This window comes from Notamacropus eugenii, chromosome 6 (genome assembly GCF_028372415.1).
Source record: "Notamacropus eugenii isolate mMacEug1 chromosome 6, mMacEug1.pri_v2, whole genome shotgun sequence".
NCBI lineage: Eukaryota > Metazoa > Chordata > Mammalia > Diprotodontia > Macropodidae > Notamacropus > Notamacropus eugenii.
In genome coordinates this window covers 358,223,284-358,232,793 of record NC_092877.1, presented here as the reverse complement: position 1 = coordinate 358,232,793, position 9,510 = coordinate 358,223,284, and positions in this window count along the sequence as shown.

Here is a 9,510-nt window from a genome sequence, read left to right as displayed (position 1 = left end):
ATGTTACAAAGTGATGTAAAGCAACTAGTATTAATACAAAGGACTGAATTAATTACTGAGACTAAATCAGAGACACTTTTAGTTTGGGGAAATAAATTTTAGTCTAAGTCTCCTACAGGCAGGTAAAATTTGGCATTGACGGAAAAGTTAAAGTTTTAATGGTAAATTTGATTTTATGATTGTTATTTAAGCAGGAACTAGAACAGGTATAGAAAGACATGTAAGCCACTTAAGACTTGCCTCAAAAGATGTTCCTTAGCCAATGTGAAATTATAGTCATAACTGAAACCTGGTTATGTAAGATGCTATGGGACTATTAAGTGACTGTTCTTCTGAGTCTAACTCCAGGTATGTCTAACAAGAAAGTCAGTCTGAGCCTCCAATACATGATGCCAGTAAGCCTGTGAAATGCTGGTATGAACTGGAAAAGGTGATTTCATGGGAAAGGTGGGAGAGCGGCTGTTTAGCCTGGGCTGAGGTAGGATTCTCCTGACTCAGTTTCTCCACTGACACCTGGAAGACTCTAAGCCTGACTGTATGCAAGTTGACAACCTACTTCTGCCTGGAACTGACATGAAGATGGGGAGATATTGTTTCCCTGCTATGCCCCTATTCTTAGTGGCAATTTCCTATACTTAAAAAGTTTGTAAGCTTAATACTAGATCTGTTAAATTATAGATTGTTGGTAGGGGAACATCTGAGGTCAAGTCTAAAATTAAACTATTAGGCTTAGGACTTTAAACCAACAACAATAAGTTAGGGTCCTTTAATTCTTAGCAATAGTGTGGAGACAATTAAGTCAAGAACTTATGAAGTTAGCATACATAGTTATTATTTATGTCTCAGTTAGTTAATGTTAAAACAATAATCTGTTTGTGGTCTATATTGTAAATGCTTTAAAAGAAATATCACCCAACCAAAAGTTGAAATTGTGTTATGGGATATGAACTATGTTAAAAATTAAAAATAAAAAAGGTTAATAAATATCTACTGGCTAAATAACTATTCAAACACACTTCATGGTCTTATGATCATTGATGGCCAAAATCACAAATTATTCACATAGTTTGATCCAAGAGAATACAGAAAACTGCAAAGGGTATTCCCAAGCTAAAGCTATTGTTAAACCTATAGTACAGAATTATCACTCCATAAATTATCTTAATAACATGTTTTCTATCTCCCACTACATTTTCTACAATACTGGACCTCTATAGAAAATGGTCTAATAAACAACCTTATCAAATCTGGAACCCTTCACCCTAGAATCTATCACTCTTTCAAAACTCCTTATATCTATTGATGTTACTGACAATCTTCCAGTAAACTATATTTTAACTTTCAGAGTCAACCTCAACTCATTATCCTTTTCCACTTCTAACATTTAATCTGTTAGCTAAGTTTAAATTATTTTTACCACTGTAGCATTTTTAATATCAGTTCCCATACCTCATCTCAAATTCATCATCCTATTTCAATCCTCATCTCTTCTCACTAGATTTGTTGCTGTTCAATCTATTGAATTGTGTCTGACTTTTTGTGACCCAATCTGGGGTTTTTTGACAAAGATATGGGAGTTGTTTGTCAGTTCTTTCTCCACTCACTTCGTTATTTTACCTTTGTAATTAGGCTTAATGATTCCAGCTTCTCGCTTATTTAGGGCACCTTGCTGTGAAAATAATCACAAAGTATTTCTTTGACCATGTTTTTAACTTAGAAAGTCTTGGTTGTAATGCAAAACCCTCAACTTGGCAGTGAAAGACACTCCCGGTTTAGCTTTATTTTATCTATCCAAATTTATCTTTCATTACTATATTCTGTGCACTCCATATTCTGCCCAAACTGTCATACTTAATATGGCCACAGCATACCATCATATTTCACATTTGTATCCATTTACACAGGTTATTCCATATCTCTGGAATCTGTTCAGTCTTCACCTCTCCTCTCACAATTTTCAATTTTCTTAAACATTCAATTCAAGGGCCGTTTCTTATAGGAAACCTTTCACAAAATTTTGTTAGTTCTCTCTCTTCACATATAGTTTTGTACTTGTCTTTTTCATGTGTTACATTAGAAAACAAGATGTTAATTCTCTATAGAGGGGGTCTTTTTTTCATTTTTTTCCTCTGGTTCCTCAGGATTTATAACAGTGCCTGACACATAGTAGGAAATGTAATGTTTGCATAGTTGAACTTAATTTGCAGACAGTTATTTGGATTTTTTGGAAGGGATGGTGATGAGTCAGATAATACTGACTCTTATTTTAGAATTTTAGTAGTGAAAGGAGAGACAAGAAAAGAGTTTGAGGCAATGGTAACATCTAAAGAAAATATTTGAATTTTGCTATTCTTGTTTTCTTTTGTTTAAACACAAGGGAGGCCTGAGCGTAATTGTAAGCACAGGATTTTGTGGTTAGCATTGTGTGTCAGTCATTTCAATCATTTCTGACTCTTCATAATACCATTCATGGTTTTACTGGCAAAAATATTGCAGTAGTTTGCCATTTCCCTCTCCAGATGATTTGACAGATGAGGAAACTGAGGCAAACAGGGTTAAGTGACTTTCCCAGGGGGATACAGATAGTAAGTGTCTGAGGCTGGATTTAAACTGACTCTACACCAACACTCTATCCACCTTGCTGCCACAGGCTTATGATCAGAAATCACTAAAGATGTATAAACTGATGAAGAGAGATAATGGTAGATCGATAAAAGTCCCACAGAACAGGAGAGGGATTAGTCATAACAGAACATATTACTGTAATAGTAATTTGAAGAGGGAGATCCTTCATACTCATTAATGTAGCCTGCTTGGGTTACATGGAAGACTGAGGCAAACAGACCCTGTGGAGGGAGGATGGGTCGAAAAAGAAGAAGCAGAGCTGAGAGCAAGTTAGTCTTGAGAGCAGTCACAGCTAGGAAGTATGCAGGTTAGTGTAAGTGAAAGAGCTTGTTTGTGACTTTTGTGTAATGGAGCTGGTTTATTTGAAGCCTAGCAGGGGGAAGACTTGGGGCTGGTGTGTTCTCTGCATTGTTATTATGAATAGATTTTTGTTTCTATGATGGATTTTACTTTCTGGCATCTGAGTAAATGTTTTGGTTCTATCTTCCATGTGGAGAGTTCATGGTATTTCGTGATTCAGAATTGAGCCAGAATATTCATAGCCACTGTAGGTGCTATTTGAATATTGCATTGGCACTACAATTATCATACCCATAGAAATTGGATGAAATTTAATGTAGAGGCAAAGAGGTTTTGAGGAATGGAACAGAATCGATGAGGAAACTCACAATGGGTATCTTCAACCTTCTCATAAAGTAAAAGGTCGGTTCATTTGCTGAGATAGTGGTAGCAGGGAATAGAATTAGCACTTGAGGAGACATGGAGAAGATGAGGAATGTTGTAGGTAATGCCCTAGTGAATTCATCAGAAAGGGGACTACATATATTGATACACTAGTCCAGGACAAGTCGCTAAAATCCAGTTGTGTTATTATTTTAGCAGAATAAAAAGGCTTTGTTTGAGTTGAATGGATCATTACAAACTATTAAATGCTACTGGAGGAGCTAGGCATTTTTCTTCATATTCTTTTCCTTTGTAGCTACATGAAGTCTGACCTTACAAGTAGGTCATATATCATTCTGACTCAGTTTTCCAACCTTCTTTCCTTGTACTCTTGAATGGTGGAGATGTCCTTTAGATATCAACTCTCTACCACATTTCAGAGTCTATAACATAAATAGTTACAAGACATTCAATAGTTTATTCTATCACATTTTTTCCCCTTTTGAATGACTTCTAATGGTCTTCACAGTCATGTTAGATAAAAAAGTGAAGGAATCATAGATTTGCATATTGAGATGCCACCTATTTTGCAAATAAATACTTCTCCCTCTTTTTTTTGTATGTGTGTGTGTGTGTGTATGTGTGTGTGTATCAGATAGATACCAAAGATATTTAAAGAGATTTTTATCAGGATTTTGTTGTACAGTAATTTCACCTTAACAATCAGTCAGAATTCACTGACCACTAGCTTCAAGGGGCTAGACACTTCAGGAATAGGTATGGAAGAGTATGGAAGACGATATCATGATGATTGACACATTGACATCAATACTAAGGAATAATGATATATAGATATCAAAGCTATTTTAACCATTTAATATGGAGTCATCATTCTATTTTGTCATCTTCCATTCTTCTTACTGCTCTGATTGTTGAGTATACCATATGACCCATACTATCTAGCCATTCTCAACATTTTTGGTTATCCCCCTAAGCCATCTTAGTGGAATCTCTCCCCTCATCTATGCGTATGTCTTCTACCTCTGAAACTTTCCTATTCTGGAACCTCAATGAAATTGATACTGAGGCTACTTTTAGAAAAATTTTGACTGTCTCTATGGCTCCACTAATTCATCTTGTGTCTTCTTGAACCAATACCAATCACCCTGGTTACCACTTCCCTGTACATATTACATGCCTCAAACAGAATGTAATTTTTTGGGAAATGGGGCTATCTTATTTTGATATTTTTATCCTCTATAATTTTTACAGGGCATGATGCACTGAAAGAATTTAATAACTGTGTTTTTCATATATTTATCCATTTATAAACTTCGATAATATTTAAACCAATGACCTCAGATATCTTTGTACACATTCCAATGCAGACATTTTTTCTAGCAATGAACACAACACAAGAGTTTCAAAAACATATTTTAAAATACAGAAAGAGACTCAAGATAAGTGAGGATGGGTTCAGCCAAAAGGAAATCTCATCAGCTTCTTGTTCAACCTCTAATCCCTGTCAGATATACTGTTTTATAGCAATAGTATTAGGGCCATCTTAGGAAAAGAGCTCCCAAAATCCCGAACTATGCTTTCTCCAGGCAGGCTGAGAGTAGAGGGAAGGCTGCTGTTATACAAAATAATTGGTAGCAGCTGCTGACTTACTTTTCCCACAGCACAATTTTCTTGCTTCCCTAATTATAGGAGTATAAATATCATTGGAAATTAATGCACTCTCAACAAATTTCATGCATTGTATAAATATTTGAGGTCATAGAATCATCAAATCTGAAAGTTGTAAGGAACCTCAGAGACTATCTAGTTCAAGTGATATAGAGAAGAACAGAAGTAATCCCCGGTATAATATAACAGTCAAATGGTGGTCTATAATCTACTTAAAGACCTTCAAGGAATCTCTACCACTTATAATGAGATTTGACCTACATTATATTAAAAAAACTCAGGGAGTAGAGAATTGAATTGAGACTTATTTCACATAAAGAAAAAAAATCTGCACCATATCAATGCTGATATTAAAAGAAAATTAAACGTATTTTTCACCAAGTAGTAATTGCCATACTCTAATTCCTTTCTGTAGAATGGAGACATCATTTTATTTTCGAACATCTGTCACTGTAGCACAAGTTATGGTATTTCATCTTGATCTGGGAAGGCTTTGAGTGCAGGGGTTTTCTGGTAAATATTTAACAACTAGCCCTTCGGAGGGGGGAAGTAACTATAACATCCTTTTAAATTTAATCTGCTTCATTAATATTTTTCCATCACTTTCTTAATTCTTGATGAGAAAAATAACAAGAAACAGCCCAATAAATCAAGTGCAGATTTGTAGCATTTGCCAATTTCAAAGGTGTAAATGCTCAGAGTGAACTTTTAACAATTGGTTACAATGAACAAGTTCAAACTAGCTCCAGCACATCCCTGGTTGAATATCTGTTGTCCCAAGATCAGAATGATAAATTAAGAAGGCCTAATTCTCATTCACAAGTACATACTTTGTTTAGAATTGACTTAAAATTATAAAAATAGAAGGCATTTCCAAATTGATAAATGGTCAAAGGATATAAACAGGCAGTTTTCAGAAGAAGAAATTAAAGCTATCTATAGTCATATAAAAATGTTCTAACTCAGAATTTTTTAGAGAAAGGCAATTCTGAGTTACCAACTCACACCTATAAAAAATAGACAATTCTGGAAGGGATGAGGGAAAAATAGGCACACGAATGAACTGCTGGTGGAGAATTGAAATGGTCCAACAATTCTAGAGTACAATTTGTAACAATGCCCAAAGGGCTATAAAACTGAGCATACTGACCACATCCATTGACCCAGCCATACCATTACTAGGTCTGTATCCCAAAGAGATCAAAGGAAAATGACCATTATGTACAAAAATATCTTTAGCACCTTTTTATAGTGCAGAGAGGTGGAAATTGAGGGGACACATATTGAGGAACAGCTAAATAAGTGCTTATGAATGTGAGCGAATGCTATTGCACTATAAGAAATGATGAGAGGATGTTTTAAATTACACATGGCAAAAGCTATAAGCACTTTTGCAAAATGAAGTGAGAACTTAGAAATTGTTGTGCACAGTAACAGCAATGCTTTAATGAAGATCAATTGTGAAAGACTTCACTACTCTGATAAATACAGTGATCCAAGACAATTCCAAAAGACTCATGATGGAAAAATACTATCCATCTCCAGAGAGAAAATTGAACTGAGTGCAAATTAAACTTTTTCACTTCATTTATTGTTCTTTTTTGTTGAAATGTAGCTAATATGAAAATAATTTTGCTTGATTTCACATATATAATTTATACCATTGCTTGTCTTTTCAATGAAGAAGGAAGATAGTGGGAGGGAGGGAGAGATTTTGGAAGTCACAATGTGAAAAAAGAACACTAAAAATAAATATACATGAAATTGAAATGTTTCAGAAATAACCAAAGCTTAATGGTAGATGTGTGGCCACCAAGAGATAGTCCTTTTTGACTACTGCCATTTCAGAGGGTCAGATGATTTTAATGTTGTTTTTATTGTTCATTTGTGTTCAGTCATAAAAAATTCTTCATGACACAAGGTGATTGGAATACACCTTGGCAAAGAGAGCTTTTACAAAATGGCCTTTGGTCCTCTTTCTCCTTTCCCATCCTATGGTGACTATGACACAATGACTGAAATGGGGTTCTAGGTATCGTAGAATTCTTAAAAAGATTGGTCTGTTGGTGCCCTAAATGAGAAATAAGTAGCAAATAAGCAACATATTTAACTAACATTATAATTTCTCTATTACCCAAACCACTTACAAAAAGACAATTAAAAATAAATTGCTTCCAAGTGAAGGTCTCAGGTTCTCCTTGCACAGGTAAATAAGACAACTGGCAAAGTAGATTTTACCAAACATCCAAAAGCACCCAGAAATATCATTCTATTTGACACTTGATGATCTCAGATGTCAGTGTTCCTAAGAAGCGTCTATAAGGACACCCCCAGGAAGATAATTTGATCTTCCATAAAAACATATGTCAGTGATGATAAAAATGTAGAAATTTTTCAGAGATCATATGAGTTTCTCAAATTAATTTAATGTGCACCCTAAAACAGAGGTTTTGATGTAAAGGTGAGATTACGGGAGAAAAACAGCTTACATATTGGAAAATGTGTTTCTGGGTCAAAAAAAAAAAAAAGATGAGAGACTAAAGGTTTGTAGAACACAACAGAAGTCTTGCATCTATATGTCTTATATACTTCAACAGAGAAGAAATCATTTGGTCTCTAAACGATCTTAATCCATTAAAAAAGTAATTGGCTTCATAGTAAGAGAGAGAAAACAGCAATTACTGACAGAGCATACATTTCAAAATCAGATATCTGTATACAATGAGACAATTGATGTGGAAGAGGCGTAACGAATGTAGTGGGAGAGTGCCAGATTTGGAGCCTAAGCACCTAAATTCTGCCTCTGCCACTTATGTCCCATTGTGACTATGAGCAAGTCACTTCAAATCTCAGGGTTTCATTCCTCCATCTATAAAATGTGCAGATTAACTAAATGACCTCAATGTTCCCTTTTGGTTCTGAACCTACTACCCTATAAACTCTTCAAAGCCAATATCAAAATCTATTCTTAATTATGAAAAGAATGATATAATTTCTGTATAATACTTTAAGGCCCCCAAAGTACTTTACCTATGTGATCTCATTTGATATGCACAACAATCCTGAAGTAAGTGTAATCGTGATATCTATTTTTACAGAGGAGGAAACTAAAGGTAGGAAAGGTGAAATGACTTATTCAGGGTTGTACAGCTAGTAGGTGTCTGAGACAGGATTAGGACTTTTCTTTACTGGAGTCTAATTTTTTATTGACTATCTCCTTTACCAACTAAAGATGGTACATGATTAAAATAATTCTAAATTTAAAGGCACCATGACAGCTAGTCTCACACTAAAGGAATTTGAGTTTGAATCCTATGAGCTCATGGCATATATTGTCTATATGGTCTCAGGAAAGTCATTTAATATATAACTTCCACAGGGAAAGCTAAAATTACAAATTATAGGTAAAGTGCCCATGTATCAGAAAGAGAAAGTTTCCTCACTGAAAGTTCCCTTTACTGAAAAAAAAATCTTAGGTCTTGCAAAATTAAATTAAATCATTAACAAAATAAATGAATAAATGTTTGACCTACTTAAATAAGCTATTTATATTAAAGCATAGGGATAAGAAATAGAGAAGTAGATCTGTGGAGTGGGTTAGGTACTAAAGACACAGTAGTTAAATGAATATAGCAATCTACTGTTTGATAAACCCAAGGACCCCAGCTTCTGGGATAAGAACTCACTGTTTGACAAAAGCTGTTGGGAAAACTGTATAAAAGTGTGGTGGAAACTGGGCATAGTTCAACGCCTGACACCGTACACAAGAATGAAGTCCAAATGGATACAGGAAGTAGGTATAAAGGCAGATACTATAAACAAATTAGGGGAGCAAGGAATACTGTATTTGTCAGATTTAATGGAGAATGGAGAAATTTATGGCCAAACAAGAGATAGAGAACATTACGAAGTGCAAAATATATAATTTCGATTATATTAAATTGGAAAGTTTTTGCACAAACTCAATGCAAACAAGATTAGAAAAGAAGCAAAATACTGGAAAGAATTTTTTTTGTGACTAGTGTATATGATAAAGGCCTCATTTCTAAAATATATAGAGAACTGAGTCAAATGTACAAGAATACAAGTCATTTCTCAATTGATAAATGGTCAAAGGTTATGATTGTTGCTGGAGCTGTGAGCTGATCCAACCACTCTGGAGAGCAATTTGGAACTATGCCCAAAGGGCTACAAAAATGTGCCTATCCTTTGAACCAGCAATACTGCTTCTAGGACTGTATCCCAAAGAGATCATAAAAATGGGAAAAGGTTCCACACGTACAAAAATATTTATATCAGCTCTCTTTCTGGTGGCCAAGAACTGGAAATTGAGGGGATGCCGATCAATCAGGCAATGTCTGAGCAGGTTGTGGTATATGAATGTAGTGGAATGCAATTGTGCTCTAAGAAATGATGAGCAGGAGGATTTCAGAGAGGCCTGGAAAGACTTATATGAACTGATGGTGAGGGAAACGAGCAGAATCAAGAGAACATTGTACACATTAACAGCCACATTGTGTGAGGACTGTGTCT